Consider the following 15,481-nt stretch of genomic DNA (forward strand, 5'->3'; position numbering starts at 1 on the left):
TGATGATTTTGCCTGTTTCTCGTCGTTGTGTACAACAAAATAAGTTATCTTTTGACGACTTGAAGATCTTGTTTTCGATGTGTCTGATGCAGGCAATTAACCGCCTATTTTTGCAAGAAACAAAAAAAATTTCCTTGTTTTTCACATTGATTATGAAACGAATTGACCCCGACGTGATTTGAACACGCAACCTTCTGATCTGCAGTCAGACGCGCTACCGTTGCGCCACGGAGTCAAGCGTTTTTCAGATGGAGCGTTTGGCTGTTTGGGTTTTCATTTCATGCGGTTAAAACAAAAAGAAGCCTCCAGTGAGAATCGAACTCACGACCCCTGGTTTACAAGACCAGTGCTCTAACCCCTGAGCTATCAAGGCTCGCAAGTGTGTCAAGTTATTTTTTGCTACCCGTTGATGATTTTGCCAGTTTCTCGTCGTTGTGTGCAACAAAATGTGTTATCTTTTGTCGACTCGAAGGTCTTGATTTCGATGTGTCTGATACAGGCAATTAACCGCCTATTTTTGCAAGAAACGAAAAAAATCCCTGTTTTGCACATTGATTTTGAAAGGAATTGACCCCGACGTGATTTGAACACGCAACCTTCTGATCTGGAGTCAGACGCGCTACCGTTGCGCCACGGAGTTAGGCGTTTTTCAGATGGAGCATTTGGCTGTTTGGGTTTTCACTTCATGCGGTTGAAACAAAAAGAAGCCTCCAGTGAGAATCGAACTCACGACCCCTGGTTTACAAGACCAGTGCTCTAACCCCTGAGCTATCAAGGCTCGCAAGTGTATTAAGTTATTTTTGGCTACCCGTTGATGATTTTGCCAGTTTCTCGTCGTTGTGTACAACAAAATGAGTTATCTTTTGACGACTCGAAGATCTTGTTTTCGATGTGTCTGATACAGGCAATTAACCGCCTATTTTTGCAAGAAACATAAAAAAATTCCTTGTTTTTCACATTGATTATGAAAAGAATTGACCCCGACGTAATTTGAACACGCAACCTTCTGATCTGGAGTCAGACGCGCTACCGTTGCCCCACGGAGTCAGGCGTTTTTCAGATGGAGCGTTTGGCTGTTTGGGTTTTCACTTCATGCGGTTGAAACAAAACGAAGCCTCCAGTGAGAATCGAACTCACGACCCCTGGTTTACAAGACCAGTGCTCTAACCCCTGAGCTATGAAGGCTCGCAAGCGAATTAAGTTATTTTTTGCTACCCTTTGATGATTTTGCCAGTTTCTCGTCGTTGTGTACAACAAAATAAGTTATCTTTTGACGACTTGAAGATCTTGTTTTCGATGTGTCTGATACAGGCAATCAACAGCCTATTTTTGCAAGAAACAAAAAAAAATTCCTTGTTTTGCACATTGATTTTGAAAGGAATTGACCCCGACGTGATTTGAACACGCAACCTTCTGATCTGGAGTCAGACGCGCTACCGTTGCGCCACGGAGTCAGGCGTTTTTCAGATGGAGCGTTTGGCTGTTTGAGTTTTCACTTCATGCGGTTAAAACAAAAAGAAGCCTCCAGTGAGAATCGAACTCACGACCCCTGGTTTACATGACCAGTGCTCTAACCTCTGAGCTATCAAGGCTCGCAAGTGTATTAAGTTATTTTTTGCTACCCGTTGATGATTTTGCCAGTTTCTCGTCGTTGTGTACAACAAAATAAGTTATCTTTTGATGACTTGAAGATCTTGTTTTCGATGTGTCTGATGCAGGCAATTAACCGCCTATTTTTGCAAGAAACATAAAAAATTTCCTTGTTTTGCACATTGATTATGAAAAGAATTGACCCCGACGTGATTTGAACACGCAACCTTCTGATCTGGAGTCAGACGCGCTACCGTTGCGCCACGGAGTTAGGCGTTTTTCAGATGGTGCGTTTGGCTGTTTTGATTTCCATTTCATGGGGTTAAAATAAAAGTAAGCCTCCAGTGAGAATCGAACTCACGAACCCAGGTTTACAAGACCAGTGCTCTAAGCACTGAGCTATGAAGGCTCGCAAGCGTATTAAATTATTTTTTGCTACCCATTGATGATTTTGCCAGTTTCTCGTCGTTGTGTACAACAAAATGAGTTATCTTTTGACGACTCGAAGATCTTGTTTTCGATGTGTCTGATACAGGAAATTAACCGCCTATTTTTGCAAGAAACAAAAAAAATCCTTGTTTTGCACATTGATTATGAAGAGAGTTGACCCCGACGTGATTTGAACACGCACCCTTCTGATCTGGCATCAGACGCGCTACCGTTGCGCCACGGAGTCAAGCGTTTTTCAGATGGTGCGTTTGGCTGTTTGGGTTTTCATTTCATGCGGTTAAAACAAAAAGATGCCTCCAGTGAGAATCGAACTCACGACCCCTGGTTTACAAGACCAGTGCTCTAACCCCTGAGCTATGAAGGCTCGCAAGTGTGTCAAGTTATTTTTTGCTACCCGTTGATGATTTTGCCAGTTTCTCGTCGTTGTGTGCAACAAAATGTGTTATCTCTTGTCGACTCGAAGGTCTTGATTTCGATGTGTCTGATACAGGCAATTAACCGCCTATTTTTGCAAGAAACAAAAAAAAACCTGTTTTGCACATTGATTTTGAAAGGAATTGACCCCGACGTGATTTGAACACGCAACCTTCTGATCTGGAGTCAGACGCGCTACCGTTGCGCCACGAAGTTAGGCGATTTTCAGATGGAGCGTTTGGCTGTTTGAGTTTTCACTTCATGCGGTTAAAACAAAAAGAAGCCTCCAGTGAGAATCGAACTCACGACCCCTGGTTTACAAGACCAGTGCTCTAACCCCTGAGCTATGAAGGCTCGCAAGTGTGTCAAGTTATTTTTTGCTCCTCGTTGATGATTTTGCCTGTTTCTCGTCGTTGTGTACAACAAAATAAGTTATCTTTTGACGACTTGAAGATCTTGTTTTCGATGTGTCTGATGCAGGCAATTAACCGCCTATTTTTGCAAGAAACAAAAAAAATTTCCTTGTTTTGCACATTGATTATGAAAAGAATTGACCCCGACGTGATTTGAACACGCAACCTTCTGATCTGGAGTCAGACGCGCTACCGTTGCGCCACGGAGTCAGGCGTTTTTCAGATGGAGCGTTTGGCTGTTAGGGTTTTGACTTCATGCGGTTGAAACAAAAAGAAGCCTCTAGTGAGAATCGAACTGACGACCCCTGGTTTACAAGACCAGTGCTCTAACCCCTGAGCTATCAAGGCTCGCAAGTGTATTAAGTTATTTTTTGCTACCCGTTGATGATTTTGCCAGTTTCTCGTCGTTGTGTACAACAAAATAAGTTATCTTTTGACGACTTGAAGATCTTGTTTTCGATGTGTCTGATACAGGCAATTAACCGCCTATTTTTGCAAGAAACAAAAAAAATTTCCTTGTTTTGCACATTGATTATGAAAAGAATTGACCCCGATGTAATTTGAACACGCAACCTTCTGATCTGGAGTCAGACGCGCTACCGTTGCGCCACGGAGTCGGGCGTTTTTCGGATGGAGCGTTTGGCTGTTTGGGTATTTCACTTCATGCGGTTAAAACAAAATGAAGCCTCCAGTGAGAATCGAACTCACGACCCCTGGTTTACAAGACCAGTGCTCTAACCCCTGAGCTATGAAGGCTCGCAAGTGTATCAAGTTATTTTTTGCTCCTCGTTGATGATTTTGCCTGTTTCTCGTCGTTGTGTACAACAAAATGAGTTATCTTTTGACGACTCGAAGGTCTTGATTTCGATGTGTCTGATACAGGCAATTAACCGCCTATTTTTGCAAGAAACGAAAAAAATCCCTGTTTTGCACATTGATTTTGAAAGGAATTGACCCCGACGTGATTTGAACACGCAACCTTCTGATCTGGAGTCAGACGCGCTACCGTTGCGCCACGGAGTTAGGCGTTTTTCAGATGGAGCATTTGGCTGTTTGGGTTTTCACTTCATGCGGTTGAAACAAAAAGAAGCCTCCAGTGAGAATCGAACTCACGACCCCTGGTTTACAAGACCAGTGCTCTAACCCCTGAGCTATCAAGGCTCGCAAGTGTATTAAGTTATTTTTGGCTACCCGTTGATGATTTTGCCAGTTTCTCGTCGTTGTGTACAACAAAATGAGTTATCTTTTGACGACTCGAAGATCTTGTTTTCGATGTGTCTGATACAGGCAATTAACCGCCTATTTTTGCAAGAAACATAAAAAAATTCCTTGTTTTTCACATTGATTATGAAAAGAATTGACCCCGACGTAATTTGAACACGCAACCTTCTGATCTGGATTTAGACGCGCTACCGTTGCCCCACGGAGTCAGGCGTTTTTCAGATGGAGCGTTTGGCTGTTTGGGTTTTCACTTCATGCGGTTGAAACAAAACGAAGCCTCCAGTGAGAATCGAACTCACGACCCCTGGTTTACAAGACCAGTGCTCTAACCCCTGAGCTATGAAGGCTCGCAAGCGAATTAAGTTATTTTTTGCTACCCTTTGATGATTTTGCCAGTTTCTCGTCGTTGTGTACAACAAAATAAGTTATCTTTTGACGACTTGAAGATCTTGTTTTCGATGTGTCTGATACAGGCAATCAACAGCCTATTTTTGCAAGAAACAAAAAAAAATTCCTTGTTTTGCACATTGATTTTGAAAGGAATTGACCCCGACGTGATTTGAACACGCAACCTTCTGATCTGGAGTCAGACGCGCTACCGTTGCGCCACGGAGTCAGGCGTTTTTCAGATGGAGCGTTTGGCTGTTTGAGTTTTCACTTCATGCGGTTAAAACAAAAAGAAGCCTCCAGTGAGAATCGAACTCACGACCCCTGGTTTACATGACCAGTGCTCTAACCTCTGAGCTATCAAGGCTCGCAAGTGTATTAAGTTATTTTTTGCTACCCGTTGATGATTTTGCCAGTTTCTCGTCGTTGTGTACAACAAAATAAGTTATCTTTTGATGACTTGAAGATCTTGTTTTCGATGTGTCTGATGCAGGCAATTAACCGCCTATTTTTGCAAGAAACATAAAAAATTTCCTTGTTTTGCACATTGATTATGAAAAGAATTGACCCCGACGTGATTTGAACACGCAACCTTCTGATCTGGAGTCAGACGCGCTACCGTTGCGCCACGGAGTTAGGCGTTTTTCAGATGGTGCGTTTGGCTGTTTTGATTTCCATTTCATGGGGTTAAAATAAAAGTAAGCCTCCAGTGAGAATCGAACTCACGAACCCAGGTTTACAAGACCAGTGCTCTAAGCACTGAGCTATGAAGGCTCGCAAGCGTATTAAATTATTTTTTGCTACCCATTGATGATTTTGCCAGTTTCTCGTCGTTGTGTACAACAAAATGAGTTATCTTTTGACGACTCGAAGATCTTGTTTTCGATGTGTCTGATACAGGAAATTAACCGCCTATTTTTGCAAGAAACAAAAAAAATCCTTGTTTTGCACATTGATTATGAAGAGAGTTGACCCCGACGTGATTTGAACACGCACCCTTCTGATCTGGCATCAGACGCGCTACCGTTGCGCCACGGAGTCAAGCGTTTTTTAGATGGTGCGTTTGGCTGTTTGGGTTTTCATTTCATGCGGTTAAAACAAAAAGATGCCTCCAGTGAGAATCGAACTCACGACCCCTGGTTTACAAGACCAGTGCTCTAACCCCTGAGCTATGAAGGCTCGCAAGTGTGTCAAGTTATTTTTTGCTACCCGTTGATGATTTTGCCAGTTTCTCGTCGTTGTGTGCAACAAAATGTGTTATCTCTTGTCGACTCGAAGGTCTTGATTTCGATGTGTCTGATACAGGCAATTAACCGCCTATTTTTGCAAGAAACAAAAAAAAACCTGTTTTGCACATTGATTTTGAAAGGAATTGACCCCGACGTGATTTGAACACGCAACCTTCTGATCTGGAGTCAGACGCGCTACCGTTGCGCCACGAAGTTAGGCGATTTTCAGATGGAGCGTTTGGCTGTTTGAGTTTTCACTTCATGCGGTTAAAACAAAAAGAAGCCTCCAGTGAGAATCGAACTCACGACCCCTGGTTTACAAGACCAGTGCTCTAACCCCTGAGCTATGAAGGCTCGCAAGTGTGTCAAGTTATTTTTTGCTCCTCGTTGATGATTTTGCCTGTTTCTCGTCGTTGTGTACAACAAAATAAGTTATCTTTTGACGACTTGAAGATCTTGTTTTCGATGTGTCTGATGCAGGCAATTAACCGCCTATTTTTGCAAGAAACAAAAAAAATTTCCTTGTTTTGCACATTGATTATGAAAAGAATTGACCCCGACGTGATTTGAACACGCAACCTTCTGATCTGGAGTCAGACGCGCTACCGTTGCGCCACGGAGTCAGGCGTTTTTCAGATGGAGCGTTTGGCTGTTAGGGTTTTGACTTCATGCGGTTGAAACAAAAAGAAGCCTCTAGTGAGAATCGAACTGACGACCCCTGGTTTACAAGACCAGTGCTCTAACCCCTGAGCTATCAAGGCTCGCAAGTGTATTAAGTTATTTTTTGCTACCCGTTGATGATTTTGCCAGTTTCTCGTCGTTGTGTACAACAAAATAAGTTATCTTTTGACGACTTGAAGATCTTGTTTTCGATGTGTCTGATACAGGCAATTAACCGCCTATTTTTGCAAGAAACATAAAATAATTCCTTGTTTTTCACATTGATTATGAAAAGAATTGACCCCGACGTAATTTGAACACGCAACCTTCTGATCTGGAGTCAGACGCGCTACCGTTGCCCCACGGAGTCAGGCGTTTTTCAGATGGAGCGTTTGGCTGTTTGGGTTTTCACTTCATGCGGTTGAAACAAAACGAAGCCTCCAGTGAGAATCGAACTCACGACCCCTGGTTTACAAGACCAGTGCTCTAACCCCTGAGCTATGAAGGCTCGCAAGCGAATTAAGTTATTTTTTGCTACCCTTTGATGATTTTGCCAGTTTCTCGTCGTTGTGTACAACAAAATAAGTTATCTTTTGACGACTTGAAGATCTTGTTTTCGATGTGTCTGATACAGGCAATCAACAGCCTATTTTTGCAAGAAACAAAAAAAAATTCCTTGTTTTGCACATTGATTTTGAAAGGAATTGACCCCGACGTGATTTGAACACGCAACCTTCTGATCTGGAGTCAGACGCGCTACCGTTGCGCCACGGAGTCAGGCGTTTTTCAGATGGAGCGTTTGGCTGTTTGAGTTTTCACTTCATGCGGTTAAAACAAAAAGAAGCCTCCAGTGAGAATCGAACTCAGGACCCCTGGTTTACATGACCAGTGCTCTAACCTCTGAGCTATCAAGGCTCGCAAGTGTATTAAGTTATTTTTTGCTACCCGTTGATGATTTTGCCAGTTTCTCGTCGTTGTGTACAACAAAATAAGTTATCTTTTGATGACTTGAAGATCTTGTTTTCGATGTGTCTGATGCAGGCAATTAACCGCCTATTTTTGCAAGAAACATAAAAAATTTCCTTGTTTTGCACATTGATTATGAAAAGAATTGACCCCGACGTGATTTGAACACGCAACCTTCTGATCTGGAGTCAGACGCGCTACCGTTGCGCCACGGAGTTAGGCGTTTTTCAGATGGTGCGTTTGGCTGTTTTGATTTCCATTTCATGGGGTTAAAATAAAAGTAAGCCTCCAGTGAGAATCGAACTCACGAACCCAGGTTTACAAGACCAGTGCTCTAAGCACTGAGCTATGAAGGCTCGCAAGCGTATTAAATTATTTTTTGCTACCCATTGATGATTTTGCCAGTTTCTCGTCGTTGTGTACAACAAAATGAGTTATCTTTTGACGACTCGAAGATCTTGTTTTCGATGTGTCTGATACAGGAAATTAACCGCCTATTTTTGCAAGAAACAAAAAAAATCCTTGTTTTGCACATTGATTATGAAGAGAGTTGACCCCGACGTGATTTGAACACGCACCCTTCTGATCTGGCATCAGACGCGCTACCGTTGCGCCACGGAGTCAAGCGTTTTTCAGATGGTGCGTTTGGCTGTTTGGGTTTTCATTTCATGCGGTTAAAACAAAAAGATGCCTCCAGTGAGAATCGAACTCACGACCCCTGGTTTACAAGACCAGTGCTCTAACCCCTGAGCTATGAAGGCTCGCAAGTGTGTCAAGTTATTTTTTGCTACCCGTTGATGATTTTGCCAGTTTCTCGTCGTTGTGTGCAACAAAATGTGTTATCTCTTGTCGACTCGAAGGTCTTGATTTCGATGTGTCTGATACAGGCAATTAACCGCCTATTTTTGCAAGAAACAAAAAAAAACCTGTTTTGCACATTGATTTTGAAAGGAATTGACCCCGACGTGATTTGAACACGCAACCTTCTGATCTGGAGTCAGACGCGCTACCGTTGCGCCACGAAGTTAGGCGATTTTCAGATGGAGCGTTTGGCTGTTTGAGTTTTCACTTCATGCGGTTAAAACAAAAAGAAGCCTCCAGTGAGAATCGAACTCACGACCCCTGGTTTACAAGACCAGTGCTCTAACCCCTGAGCTATGAAGGCTCGCAAGTGTGTCAAGTTATTTTTTGCTCCTCGTTGATGATTTTGCCTGTTTCTCGTCGTTGTGTACAACAAAATAAGTTATCTTTTGACGACTTGAAGATCTTGTTTTCGATGTGTCTGATGCAGGCAATTAACCGCCTATTTTTGCAAGAAACAAAAAAAATTTCCTTGTTTTGCACATTGATTATGAAAAGAATTTACCCCGACGTGATTTGAACACGCAACCTTCTGATCTGGAGTCAGACGCGCTACCGTTGCGCCACGGAGTCAGGCGTTTTTCAGATGGAGCGTTTGGCTGTTAGGGTTTTGACTTCATGCGGTTGAAACAAAAAGAAGCCTCTAGTGAGAATCGAACTGACGACCCCTGGTTTACAAGACCAGTGCTCTAACCCCTGAGCTATCAAGGCTCGCAAGTGTATTAAGTTATTTTTTGCTACCCGTTGATGATTTTGCCAGTTTCTCGTCGTTGTGTACAACAAAATAAGTTATCTTTTGACGACTTGAAGATCTTGTTTTCGATGTGTCTGATACAGGCAATTAACCGCCTATTTTTGCAAGAAACAAAAAAAATTTCCTTGTTTTGCACATTGATTATGAAAAGAATTGACCCCGATGTAATTTGAACACGCAACCTTCTGATCTGGAGTCAGACGCGCTACCGTTGCGCCACGGAGTCGGGCGTTTTTCGGATGGAGCGTTTGGCTGTTTGGGTATTTCACTTCATGCGGTTAAAACAAAATGAAGCCTCCAGTGAGAATCGAACTCACGACCCCTGGTTTACAAGACCAGTGCTCTAACCCCTGAGCTATGAAGGCTCGCAAGTGTATCAAGTTATTTTTTGCTCCTCGTTGATGATTTTGCCTGTTTCTCGTCGTTGTGTACAACAAAATGAGTTATCTTTTGACGACTCGAAGGTCTTGATTTCGATGTGTCTGATACAGGCAATTAACCGCCTATTTTTGCAAGAAACGAAAAAAATCCCTGTTTTGCACATTGATTTTGAAAGGAATTGACCCCGACGTGATTTGAACACGCAACCTTCTGATCTGGAGTCAGACGCGCTACCGTTGCGCCACGGAGTTAGGCGTTTTTCAGATGGAGCATTTGGCTGTTTGGGTTTTCACTTCATGCGGTTGAAACAAAAAGAAGCCTCCAGTGAGAATCGAACTCACGACCCCTGGTTTACAAGACCAGTGCTCTAACCCCTGAGCTATCAAGGCTCGCAAGTGTATTAAGTTATTTTTGGCTACCCGTTGATGATTTTGCCAGTTTCTCGTCGTTGTGTACAACAAAATGAGTTATCTTTTGACGACTCGAAGATCTTGTTTTCGATGTGTCTGATACAGGCAATTAACCGCCTATTTTTGCAAGAAACATAAAAAAATTCCTTGTTTTTCACATTGATTATGAAAAGAATTGACCCCGACGTAATTTGAACACGCAACCTTCTGATCTGGAGTCAGACGCGCTACCGTTGCCCCACGGAGTCAGGCGTTTTTCAGATGGAGCGTTTGGCTGTTTGGGTTTTCACTTCATGCGGTTGAAACAAAACGAAGCCTCCAGTGAGAATCGAACTCACGACCCCTGGTTTACAAGACCAGTGCTCTAACCCCTGAGCTATGAAGGCTCGCAAGCGAATTAAGTTATTTTTTGCTACCCTTTGATGATTTTGCCAGTTTCTCGTCGTTGTGTACAACAAAATAAGTTATCTTTTGACGACTTGAAGATCTTGTTTTCGATGTGTCTGATACAGGCAATCAACAGCCTATTTTTGCAAGAAACAAAAAAAAATTCCTTGTTTTGCACATTGATTTTGAAAGGAATTGACCCCGACGTGATTTGAACACGCAACCTTCTGATCTGGAGTCAGACGCGCTACCGTTGCGCCACGGAGTCAGGCGTTTTTCAGATGGAGCGTTTGGCTGTTTGAGTTTTCACTTCATGCGGTTAAAACAAAAAGAAGCCTCCAGTGAGAATCGAACTCACGACCCCTGGTTTACATGACCAGTGCTCTAACCTCTGAGCTATCAAGGCTCGCAAGTGTATTAAGTTATTTTTTGCTACCCGTTGATGATTTTGCCAGTTTCTCGTCGTTGTGTACAACAAAATAAGTTATCTTTTGATGACTTGAAGATCTTGTTTTCGATGTGTCTGATGCAGGCAATTAACCGCCTATTTTTGCAAGAAACATAAAAAATTTCCTTGTTTTGCACATTGATTATGAAAAGAATTGACCCCGACGTGATTTGAACACGCAACCTTCTGATCTGGAGTCAGACGCGCTACCGTTGCGCCACGGAGTTAGGCGTTTTTCAGATGGTGCGTTTGGCTGTTTTGATTTCCATTTCATGGGGTTAAAATAAAAGTAAGCCTCCAGTGAGAATCGAACTCACGAACCCAGGTTTACAAGACCAGTGCTCTAAGCACTGAGCTATGAAGGCTCGCAAGCGTATTAAATTATTTTTTGCTACCCATTGATGATTTTGCCAGTTTCTCGTCGTTGTGTACAACAAAATGAGTTATCTTTTGACGACTCGAAGATCTTGTTTTCGATGTGTCTGATACAGGAAATTAACCGCCTATTTTTGCAAGAAACAAAAAAAATCCTTGTTTTGCACATTGATTATGAAGAGAGTTGACCCCGACGTGATTTGAACACGCACCCTTCTGATCTGGCATCAGACGCGCTACCGTTGCGCCACGGAGTCAAGCGTTTTTCAGATGGTGCGTTTGGCTGTTTGGGTTTTCATTTCATGCGGTTAAAACAAAAAGATGCCTCCAGTGAGAATCGAACTCACGACCCCTGGTTTACAAGACCAGTGCTCTAACCCCTGAGCTATGAAGGCTCGCAAGTGTGTCAAGTTATTTTTTGCTACCCGTTGATGATTTTGCCAGTTTCTCGTCGTTGTGTGCAACAAAATGTGTTATCTCTTGTCGACTCGAAGGTCTTGATTTCGATGTGTCTGATACAGGCAATTAACCGCCTATTTTTGCAAGAAACAAAAAAAAACCTGTTTTGCACATTGATTTTGAAAGGAATTGACCCCGACGTGATTTGAACACGCAACCTTCTGATCTGGAGTCAGACGCGCTACCGTTGCGCCACGAAGTTAGGCGATTTTCAGATGGAGCGTTTGGCTGTTTGAGTTTTCACTTCATGCGGTTAAAACAAAAAGAAGCCTCCAGTGAGAATCGAACTCACGACCCCTGGTTTACAAGACCAGTGCTCTAACCCCTGAGCTATGAAGGCTCGCAAGTGTGTCAAGTTATTTTTTGCTCCTCGTTGATGATTTTGCCTGTTTCTCGTCGTTGTGTACAACAAAATAAGTTATCTTTTGACGACTTGAAGATCTTGTTTTCGATGTGTCTGATGCAGGCAATTAACCGCCTATTTTTGCAAGAAACAAAAAAAATTTCCTTGTTTTGCACATTGATTATGAAAAGAATTGACCCCGACGTGATTTGAACACGCAACCTTCTGATCTGGAGTCAGACGCGCTACCGTTGCGCCACGGAGTCAGGCGTTTTTCAGATGGAGCGTTTGGCTGTTAGGGTTTTGACTTCATGCGGTTGAAACAAAAAGAAGCCTCTAGTGAGAATCGAACTGACGACCCCTGGTTTACAAGACCAGTGCTCTAACCCCTGAGCTATCAAGGCTCGCAAGTGTATTAAGTTATTTTTTGCTACCCGTTGATGATTTTGCCAGTTTCTCGTCGTTGTGTACAACAAAATAAGTTATCTTTTGACGACTTGAAGATCTTGTTTTCGATGTGTCTGATACAGGCAATTAACCGCCTATTTTTGCAAGAAACAAAAAAAATTTCCTTGTTTTGCACATTGATTATGAAAAGAATTGACCCCGATGTAATTTGAACACGCAACCTTCTGATCTGGAGTCAGACGCGCTACCGTTGCGCCACGGAGTCGGGCGTTTTTCGGATGGAGCGTTTGGCTGTTTGGGTATTTCACTTCATGCGGTTAAAACAAAATGAAGCCTCCAGTGAGAATCGAACTCACGACCCCTGGTTTACAAGACCAGTGCTCTAACCCCTGAGCTATGAAGGCTCGCAAGTGTATCAAGTTATTTTTTGCTCCTCGTTGATGATTTTGCCTGTTTCTCGTCGTTGTGTACAACAAAATGAGTTATCTTTTGACGACTCGAAGATCTTGTTTTCGATGTGTCTGATACAGGCAATTAACCGCCTATATTTGCAAGAAACAAAAAAAATCCCTGTTTTGCACATTGATTATGAAAGGAATTGACCCCGACGTGATTTGAACACGCACCCTTCTGATCTGGCATCAGACGCGCTACCGTTGCGCCACGGAGTTAGGCGTTTTTCAGATGGAGCGTTTGGCTGTTTGGGTATTTCACTTCATGCGGTTTAAACAAAAAAAAGCCTCCAGTGAGAATCAAACTCACGACACCTGGTTTGCAAGACCAGTGCTATAACCCCTGAGCTATGAAGGCTCGCAAATGTATTAAGTTATTTTTTGCTACCGGTTGATGATTTTGCCAGTTTCTCGTCGTTGTGTACAACAAAATGAGTTATCTTTTGACGACTCGAAGATCTTGTTTTCGATGTGTCTGATACAGGCAATTAACCGCCTATTTTTGCAAGAAACAAAAAAAATCCCTGTTTTGCACATTGATTTTGAAAGGAATTGACCCCGACGTGATTTGAACACGCAACCTTCTGATCTGGAGTCAGACGCGCTACCGTTGCGGCACGGAGTTAGGCGCTTTTCAGATGGAGCGTTTGGCTGTTTTGATTTCCATTTCATGGGGTTAAAATAAAAGTAAGCCTCCAGTGAGAATCGAACTCACGACCCCTGGTTTACAAGACCAGTGCTCTAACCCCTGAGCTATGAAGGCTCGCAAGTGTATTAAGTTATTTTTTGCTACCCTTTGATGATTTTGCCAGTTTCTCGTCGTTGTGTACAACAAAATAAGTTATCTTTTGACGACTTGAAGATCTTGTTTTCGATGTGTCTGATACAGGCAATCAACAGCCTATTTTTGCAAGAAACAAAAAAAAATTCCTTGTTTTGCGCATTGATTTTGAAAGGAATTGACCCCGACGTGATTTGAACACGCAACCTTCTGATCTGGAGTCAGACGCGCTACCGTTGCGCCACGGAGTCAGGCGTTTTTCAGATGGAACGTTTGGCTGTTTGGGTATTTCACTTCATGCGGTTTAATCAAAAAGAAGCCTCCAGTGAGAATCGAACTCACGACCCCTGGTTTACAAGACCAGTGCTCTAACCCCTGAGCTATGAAGGCTCGCAAGTGTGTCAAGTTATTTTTTGTTCCTCGTTGATGATTTTGCCTGTTTCTCGTCGTTGTGTACAACAAAATGAGTTATCTTTTGACGACTCGAAGATCTTGTTTTCGATGTGTCTGATGCAGGCAATTAACCGCCTATTTTTGCAAGAAACAAAAAAAATTTCCTTGTTTTGCACATTGATTATGAAAAGAATTGACCCCGACGTAATTTGAACACGCAACCTTCTGATCTGGAGTCAGACGCGCTACCGTTGCCCCACGGAGTCGGGCGTTTTTCGGATGGAGCGTTTGGCTGTTTGAGTTTTCACTTCATGCGGTTGAAACAAAAAGAAGCCTCCAGTGAGAATCGAACTCACGACCCCTGGTTTACAAGACCAGTGCTCTAACCCCTGAGCTATGAAGGCTCGCAAGCGAATTAAGTTATTTTTTGCTACCCGTTGATGATTTTGCCAGTTTCTCGTCGTTGTGTACAACAAAATAAGTTATCTTTTGACGACTTGAAGATCTTGTTTTCGATGTGTCTGATACAGGCAATCAACAGCCTATTTTTGCAAGAAACAAAAAAAAATTCCTTGTTTTGCACATTGATTTTGAAAGGAATTGACCCCGACGTGATTTGAACACGCAACCTTCTGATCTGGAGTCAGACGCGCTACCGTTGCGCCACGGAGTCAGGCGTTTTTCAGATGGAACGTTTGGCTGTTTGGGTATTTCACTTCATGCGGATTAATCAAAAAGAAGCCTCCAGTGAGAATCGAACTCACGACCCCTGGTTTACAAGACCAGTACTCTAACCCCTGAGCTATGAAGGCTCGCAAGTGTGTCAAGTTATTTTTTGCTACCCGTTGATGATTTTGCCAGTTTATCGTCGTTGTGTGCAACAAAATGTGTTATCTCTTGTCGACTCGAAGGTCTTGATTTCGATGTGTCTGATACAGGCAATTAACCGCCTATTTTTGCAAGAAACAAAAGAAATCCCTGTTTTGCAGATTGATTTTGAAAGGAATTGACCCCGACGTGATTTGAACACGCAACCTTCTGATCTGGAGTCAGACGCGCTACCGTTGCGCCACGGAGTCAGGCGATTTTCAGATGGAGCGTTTGGCTGTTTTGAATTCCATTTCATGGGGTTAAAACGAAAGTAAGCCTCCAGTGAGGATCGAACTCACGACCCCTGGTTTCTAAGACCAGTGCTGTAACCCCTGAGCTATGAAGGCTCGCAAAAGAACTAACAAATTTTTTGCTACCCGTTGATGATTTTGCCAGTTTCTCGTCGTTGTGTGCAACAAAATGAGTTATCTTTTGACGACTCGAAGGTCTTGATTTCGATGTGTCTGATACAGGCAATTAACCGCCTATTTTTGCAAGAAACAAAAAAAATTTCCTTGTTTTTCACATTGATTATGAAAAGAATTGACCCCGACGTGATTTGAACACGCAACCTTCTGATCTGGAGTCAGACGCGCTACCGTTGCGCCACGGAGTCAGGCGATTTTCCGATGGAGCGTTTGGCTGTTTGGGTTTTGACTTCATGCGGTTGAAACAAAAAGAAGCCTCCAGTGAGAATCGAACTCACGACCCCCTGTTTACAAGACCAGTGCTCTAAGCACTGAGCTATGAAGGCTCGCAAGCGTATTAAGTTATTTTTTGCTACCCATTGATGATTTTGCCTGTTTCTCGTCGTTGTGTTCAACAAAAT

The 15,481-nt window shown here is 42.9% G+C and overlaps 53 non-coding genes across 53 annotated transcripts; all 53 read right to left on the minus strand.

Moving 5' to 3' along the window:
- Nucleotides 1–163: 163 nt before the first annotated feature.
- On the minus strand, nt 164–235 carry Trnac-gca (transfer RNA cysteine (anticodon GCA)). Its single transcript has one exon. It is a non-coding gene; the product is annotated as a tRNA-Cys (tRNA).
- A 65-nt stretch (nt 236–300) lies between these two features.
- On the minus strand, nt 301–373 carry Trnat-ugu (transfer RNA threonine (anticodon UGU)). The gene has a single exon. It is a non-coding gene; the product is annotated as a tRNA-Thr (tRNA).
- A 195-nt stretch (nt 374–568) lies between these two features.
- On the minus strand, nt 569–640 carry Trnaw-cca (transfer RNA tryptophan (anticodon CCA)). Its single transcript has one exon. It is a non-coding gene; the product is annotated as a tRNA-Trp (tRNA).
- Nucleotides 641–705: 65 nt separating this feature from the next.
- Nucleotides 706–778, minus strand: Trnat-ugu (transfer RNA threonine (anticodon UGU)). Its single transcript has one exon. It is a non-coding gene; the product is annotated as a tRNA-Thr (tRNA).
- Nucleotides 779–1,112: 334 nt separating this feature from the next.
- Trnat-ugu (transfer RNA threonine (anticodon UGU)) lies at nt 1,113–1,185 on the minus strand. Its single transcript has one exon. It is a non-coding gene; the product is annotated as a tRNA-Thr (tRNA).
- Nucleotides 1,186–1,382: 197 nt separating this feature from the next.
- Nucleotides 1,383–1,454, minus strand: Trnaw-cca (transfer RNA tryptophan (anticodon CCA)). Its single transcript has one exon. It is a non-coding gene; the product is annotated as a tRNA-Trp (tRNA).
- A 65-nt stretch (nt 1,455–1,519) lies between these two features.
- Nucleotides 1,520–1,592, minus strand: Trnat-ugu (transfer RNA threonine (anticodon UGU)). Its single transcript has one exon. It is a non-coding gene; the product is annotated as a tRNA-Thr (tRNA).
- Nucleotides 1,593–1,789: 197 nt separating this feature from the next.
- Trnaw-cca (transfer RNA tryptophan (anticodon CCA)) lies at nt 1,790–1,861 on the minus strand. The gene has a single exon. It is a non-coding gene; the product is annotated as a tRNA-Trp (tRNA).
- A 470-nt stretch (nt 1,862–2,331) lies between these two features.
- Trnat-ugu (transfer RNA threonine (anticodon UGU)) lies at nt 2,332–2,404 on the minus strand. Its single transcript has one exon. It is a non-coding gene; the product is annotated as a tRNA-Thr (tRNA).
- A 194-nt stretch (nt 2,405–2,598) lies between these two features.
- Nucleotides 2,599–2,670, minus strand: Trnaw-cca (transfer RNA tryptophan (anticodon CCA)). Its single transcript has one exon. It is a non-coding gene; the product is annotated as a tRNA-Trp (tRNA).
- Nucleotides 2,671–2,735: 65 nt separating this feature from the next.
- Trnat-ugu (transfer RNA threonine (anticodon UGU)) lies at nt 2,736–2,808 on the minus strand. The gene has a single exon. It is a non-coding gene; the product is annotated as a tRNA-Thr (tRNA).
- Nucleotides 2,809–3,005: 197 nt separating this feature from the next.
- On the minus strand, nt 3,006–3,077 carry Trnaw-cca (transfer RNA tryptophan (anticodon CCA)). Its single transcript has one exon. It is a non-coding gene; the product is annotated as a tRNA-Trp (tRNA).
- A 473-nt stretch (nt 3,078–3,550) lies between these two features.
- On the minus strand, nt 3,551–3,623 carry Trnat-ugu (transfer RNA threonine (anticodon UGU)). The gene has a single exon. It is a non-coding gene; the product is annotated as a tRNA-Thr (tRNA).
- Nucleotides 3,624–3,818: 195 nt separating this feature from the next.
- Nucleotides 3,819–3,890, minus strand: Trnaw-cca (transfer RNA tryptophan (anticodon CCA)). The gene has a single exon. It is a non-coding gene; the product is annotated as a tRNA-Trp (tRNA).
- A 65-nt stretch (nt 3,891–3,955) lies between these two features.
- Nucleotides 3,956–4,028, minus strand: Trnat-ugu (transfer RNA threonine (anticodon UGU)). Its single transcript has one exon. It is a non-coding gene; the product is annotated as a tRNA-Thr (tRNA).
- A 334-nt stretch (nt 4,029–4,362) lies between these two features.
- Trnat-ugu (transfer RNA threonine (anticodon UGU)) lies at nt 4,363–4,435 on the minus strand. The gene has a single exon. It is a non-coding gene; the product is annotated as a tRNA-Thr (tRNA).
- Nucleotides 4,436–4,632: 197 nt separating this feature from the next.
- Trnaw-cca (transfer RNA tryptophan (anticodon CCA)) lies at nt 4,633–4,704 on the minus strand. The gene has a single exon. It is a non-coding gene; the product is annotated as a tRNA-Trp (tRNA).
- Nucleotides 4,705–4,769: 65 nt separating this feature from the next.
- Nucleotides 4,770–4,842, minus strand: Trnat-ugu (transfer RNA threonine (anticodon UGU)). The gene has a single exon. It is a non-coding gene; the product is annotated as a tRNA-Thr (tRNA).
- Nucleotides 4,843–5,039: 197 nt separating this feature from the next.
- Nucleotides 5,040–5,111, minus strand: Trnaw-cca (transfer RNA tryptophan (anticodon CCA)). The gene has a single exon. It is a non-coding gene; the product is annotated as a tRNA-Trp (tRNA).
- Nucleotides 5,112–5,581: 470 nt separating this feature from the next.
- Nucleotides 5,582–5,654, minus strand: Trnat-ugu (transfer RNA threonine (anticodon UGU)). Its single transcript has one exon. It is a non-coding gene; the product is annotated as a tRNA-Thr (tRNA).
- Nucleotides 5,655–5,848: 194 nt separating this feature from the next.
- On the minus strand, nt 5,849–5,920 carry Trnaw-cca (transfer RNA tryptophan (anticodon CCA)). Its single transcript has one exon. It is a non-coding gene; the product is annotated as a tRNA-Trp (tRNA).
- A 65-nt stretch (nt 5,921–5,985) lies between these two features.
- Trnat-ugu (transfer RNA threonine (anticodon UGU)) lies at nt 5,986–6,058 on the minus strand. The gene has a single exon. It is a non-coding gene; the product is annotated as a tRNA-Thr (tRNA).
- Nucleotides 6,059–6,255: 197 nt separating this feature from the next.
- Nucleotides 6,256–6,327, minus strand: Trnaw-cca (transfer RNA tryptophan (anticodon CCA)). The gene has a single exon. It is a non-coding gene; the product is annotated as a tRNA-Trp (tRNA).
- Nucleotides 6,328–6,799: 472 nt separating this feature from the next.
- Nucleotides 6,800–6,872, minus strand: Trnat-ugu (transfer RNA threonine (anticodon UGU)). The gene has a single exon. It is a non-coding gene; the product is annotated as a tRNA-Thr (tRNA).
- A 197-nt stretch (nt 6,873–7,069) lies between these two features.
- Nucleotides 7,070–7,141, minus strand: Trnaw-cca (transfer RNA tryptophan (anticodon CCA)). The gene has a single exon. It is a non-coding gene; the product is annotated as a tRNA-Trp (tRNA).
- A 335-nt stretch (nt 7,142–7,476) lies between these two features.
- Trnaw-cca (transfer RNA tryptophan (anticodon CCA)) lies at nt 7,477–7,548 on the minus strand. Its single transcript has one exon. It is a non-coding gene; the product is annotated as a tRNA-Trp (tRNA).
- Nucleotides 7,549–8,018: 470 nt separating this feature from the next.
- Nucleotides 8,019–8,091, minus strand: Trnat-ugu (transfer RNA threonine (anticodon UGU)). The gene has a single exon. It is a non-coding gene; the product is annotated as a tRNA-Thr (tRNA).
- A 194-nt stretch (nt 8,092–8,285) lies between these two features.
- Trnaw-cca (transfer RNA tryptophan (anticodon CCA)) lies at nt 8,286–8,357 on the minus strand. The gene has a single exon. It is a non-coding gene; the product is annotated as a tRNA-Trp (tRNA).
- A 65-nt stretch (nt 8,358–8,422) lies between these two features.
- Nucleotides 8,423–8,495, minus strand: Trnat-ugu (transfer RNA threonine (anticodon UGU)). The gene has a single exon. It is a non-coding gene; the product is annotated as a tRNA-Thr (tRNA).
- A 197-nt stretch (nt 8,496–8,692) lies between these two features.
- Nucleotides 8,693–8,764, minus strand: Trnaw-cca (transfer RNA tryptophan (anticodon CCA)). Its single transcript has one exon. It is a non-coding gene; the product is annotated as a tRNA-Trp (tRNA).
- A 473-nt stretch (nt 8,765–9,237) lies between these two features.
- Trnat-ugu (transfer RNA threonine (anticodon UGU)) lies at nt 9,238–9,310 on the minus strand. Its single transcript has one exon. It is a non-coding gene; the product is annotated as a tRNA-Thr (tRNA).
- Nucleotides 9,311–9,505: 195 nt separating this feature from the next.
- On the minus strand, nt 9,506–9,577 carry Trnaw-cca (transfer RNA tryptophan (anticodon CCA)). The gene has a single exon. It is a non-coding gene; the product is annotated as a tRNA-Trp (tRNA).
- A 65-nt stretch (nt 9,578–9,642) lies between these two features.
- On the minus strand, nt 9,643–9,715 carry Trnat-ugu (transfer RNA threonine (anticodon UGU)). The gene has a single exon. It is a non-coding gene; the product is annotated as a tRNA-Thr (tRNA).
- A 334-nt stretch (nt 9,716–10,049) lies between these two features.
- On the minus strand, nt 10,050–10,122 carry Trnat-ugu (transfer RNA threonine (anticodon UGU)). The gene has a single exon. It is a non-coding gene; the product is annotated as a tRNA-Thr (tRNA).
- Nucleotides 10,123–10,319: 197 nt separating this feature from the next.
- Nucleotides 10,320–10,391, minus strand: Trnaw-cca (transfer RNA tryptophan (anticodon CCA)). Its single transcript has one exon. It is a non-coding gene; the product is annotated as a tRNA-Trp (tRNA).
- A 65-nt stretch (nt 10,392–10,456) lies between these two features.
- On the minus strand, nt 10,457–10,529 carry Trnat-ugu (transfer RNA threonine (anticodon UGU)). The gene has a single exon. It is a non-coding gene; the product is annotated as a tRNA-Thr (tRNA).
- Nucleotides 10,530–10,726: 197 nt separating this feature from the next.
- Nucleotides 10,727–10,798, minus strand: Trnaw-cca (transfer RNA tryptophan (anticodon CCA)). The gene has a single exon. It is a non-coding gene; the product is annotated as a tRNA-Trp (tRNA).
- Nucleotides 10,799–11,268: 470 nt separating this feature from the next.
- On the minus strand, nt 11,269–11,341 carry Trnat-ugu (transfer RNA threonine (anticodon UGU)). Its single transcript has one exon. It is a non-coding gene; the product is annotated as a tRNA-Thr (tRNA).
- Nucleotides 11,342–11,535: 194 nt separating this feature from the next.
- Trnaw-cca (transfer RNA tryptophan (anticodon CCA)) lies at nt 11,536–11,607 on the minus strand. The gene has a single exon. It is a non-coding gene; the product is annotated as a tRNA-Trp (tRNA).
- Nucleotides 11,608–11,672: 65 nt separating this feature from the next.
- Trnat-ugu (transfer RNA threonine (anticodon UGU)) lies at nt 11,673–11,745 on the minus strand. The gene has a single exon. It is a non-coding gene; the product is annotated as a tRNA-Thr (tRNA).
- A 197-nt stretch (nt 11,746–11,942) lies between these two features.
- Nucleotides 11,943–12,014, minus strand: Trnaw-cca (transfer RNA tryptophan (anticodon CCA)). The gene has a single exon. It is a non-coding gene; the product is annotated as a tRNA-Trp (tRNA).
- A 473-nt stretch (nt 12,015–12,487) lies between these two features.
- On the minus strand, nt 12,488–12,560 carry Trnat-ugu (transfer RNA threonine (anticodon UGU)). Its single transcript has one exon. It is a non-coding gene; the product is annotated as a tRNA-Thr (tRNA).
- A 333-nt stretch (nt 12,561–12,893) lies between these two features.
- On the minus strand, nt 12,894–12,966 carry Trnaa-ugc (transfer RNA alanine (anticodon UGC)). The gene has a single exon. It is a non-coding gene; the product is annotated as a tRNA-Ala (tRNA).
- A 332-nt stretch (nt 12,967–13,298) lies between these two features.
- On the minus strand, nt 13,299–13,371 carry Trnat-ugu (transfer RNA threonine (anticodon UGU)). The gene has a single exon. It is a non-coding gene; the product is annotated as a tRNA-Thr (tRNA).
- Nucleotides 13,372–13,568: 197 nt separating this feature from the next.
- Nucleotides 13,569–13,640, minus strand: Trnaw-cca (transfer RNA tryptophan (anticodon CCA)). The gene has a single exon. It is a non-coding gene; the product is annotated as a tRNA-Trp (tRNA).
- A 66-nt stretch (nt 13,641–13,706) lies between these two features.
- Trnat-ugu (transfer RNA threonine (anticodon UGU)) lies at nt 13,707–13,779 on the minus strand. The gene has a single exon. It is a non-coding gene; the product is annotated as a tRNA-Thr (tRNA).
- A 334-nt stretch (nt 13,780–14,113) lies between these two features.
- Trnat-ugu (transfer RNA threonine (anticodon UGU)) lies at nt 14,114–14,186 on the minus strand. Its single transcript has one exon. It is a non-coding gene; the product is annotated as a tRNA-Thr (tRNA).
- Nucleotides 14,187–14,383: 197 nt separating this feature from the next.
- Nucleotides 14,384–14,455, minus strand: Trnaw-cca (transfer RNA tryptophan (anticodon CCA)). The gene has a single exon. It is a non-coding gene; the product is annotated as a tRNA-Trp (tRNA).
- A 66-nt stretch (nt 14,456–14,521) lies between these two features.
- Nucleotides 14,522–14,594, minus strand: Trnat-ugu (transfer RNA threonine (anticodon UGU)). The gene has a single exon. It is a non-coding gene; the product is annotated as a tRNA-Thr (tRNA).
- A 195-nt stretch (nt 14,595–14,789) lies between these two features.
- On the minus strand, nt 14,790–14,861 carry Trnaw-cca (transfer RNA tryptophan (anticodon CCA)). Its single transcript has one exon. It is a non-coding gene; the product is annotated as a tRNA-Trp (tRNA).
- A 65-nt stretch (nt 14,862–14,926) lies between these two features.
- Nucleotides 14,927–14,999, minus strand: Trnal-uag (transfer RNA leucine (anticodon UAG)). Its single transcript has one exon. It is a non-coding gene; the product is annotated as a tRNA-Leu (tRNA).
- A 197-nt stretch (nt 15,000–15,196) lies between these two features.
- On the minus strand, nt 15,197–15,268 carry Trnaw-cca (transfer RNA tryptophan (anticodon CCA)). The gene has a single exon. It is a non-coding gene; the product is annotated as a tRNA-Trp (tRNA).
- A 65-nt stretch (nt 15,269–15,333) lies between these two features.
- Trnat-ugu (transfer RNA threonine (anticodon UGU)) lies at nt 15,334–15,406 on the minus strand. The gene has a single exon. It is a non-coding gene; the product is annotated as a tRNA-Thr (tRNA).
- Between the last annotated feature and the right edge of the window lie 75 nt (nt 15,407–15,481).

Source organism: Phallusia mammillata, chromosome 8 (assembly GCF_965637545.1).
Source record: "Phallusia mammillata chromosome 8, kaPhaMamm4.hap1.1, whole genome shotgun sequence".
Lineage (NCBI taxonomy): Eukaryota > Metazoa > Chordata > Ascidiacea > Phlebobranchia > Ascidiidae > Phallusia > Phallusia mammillata.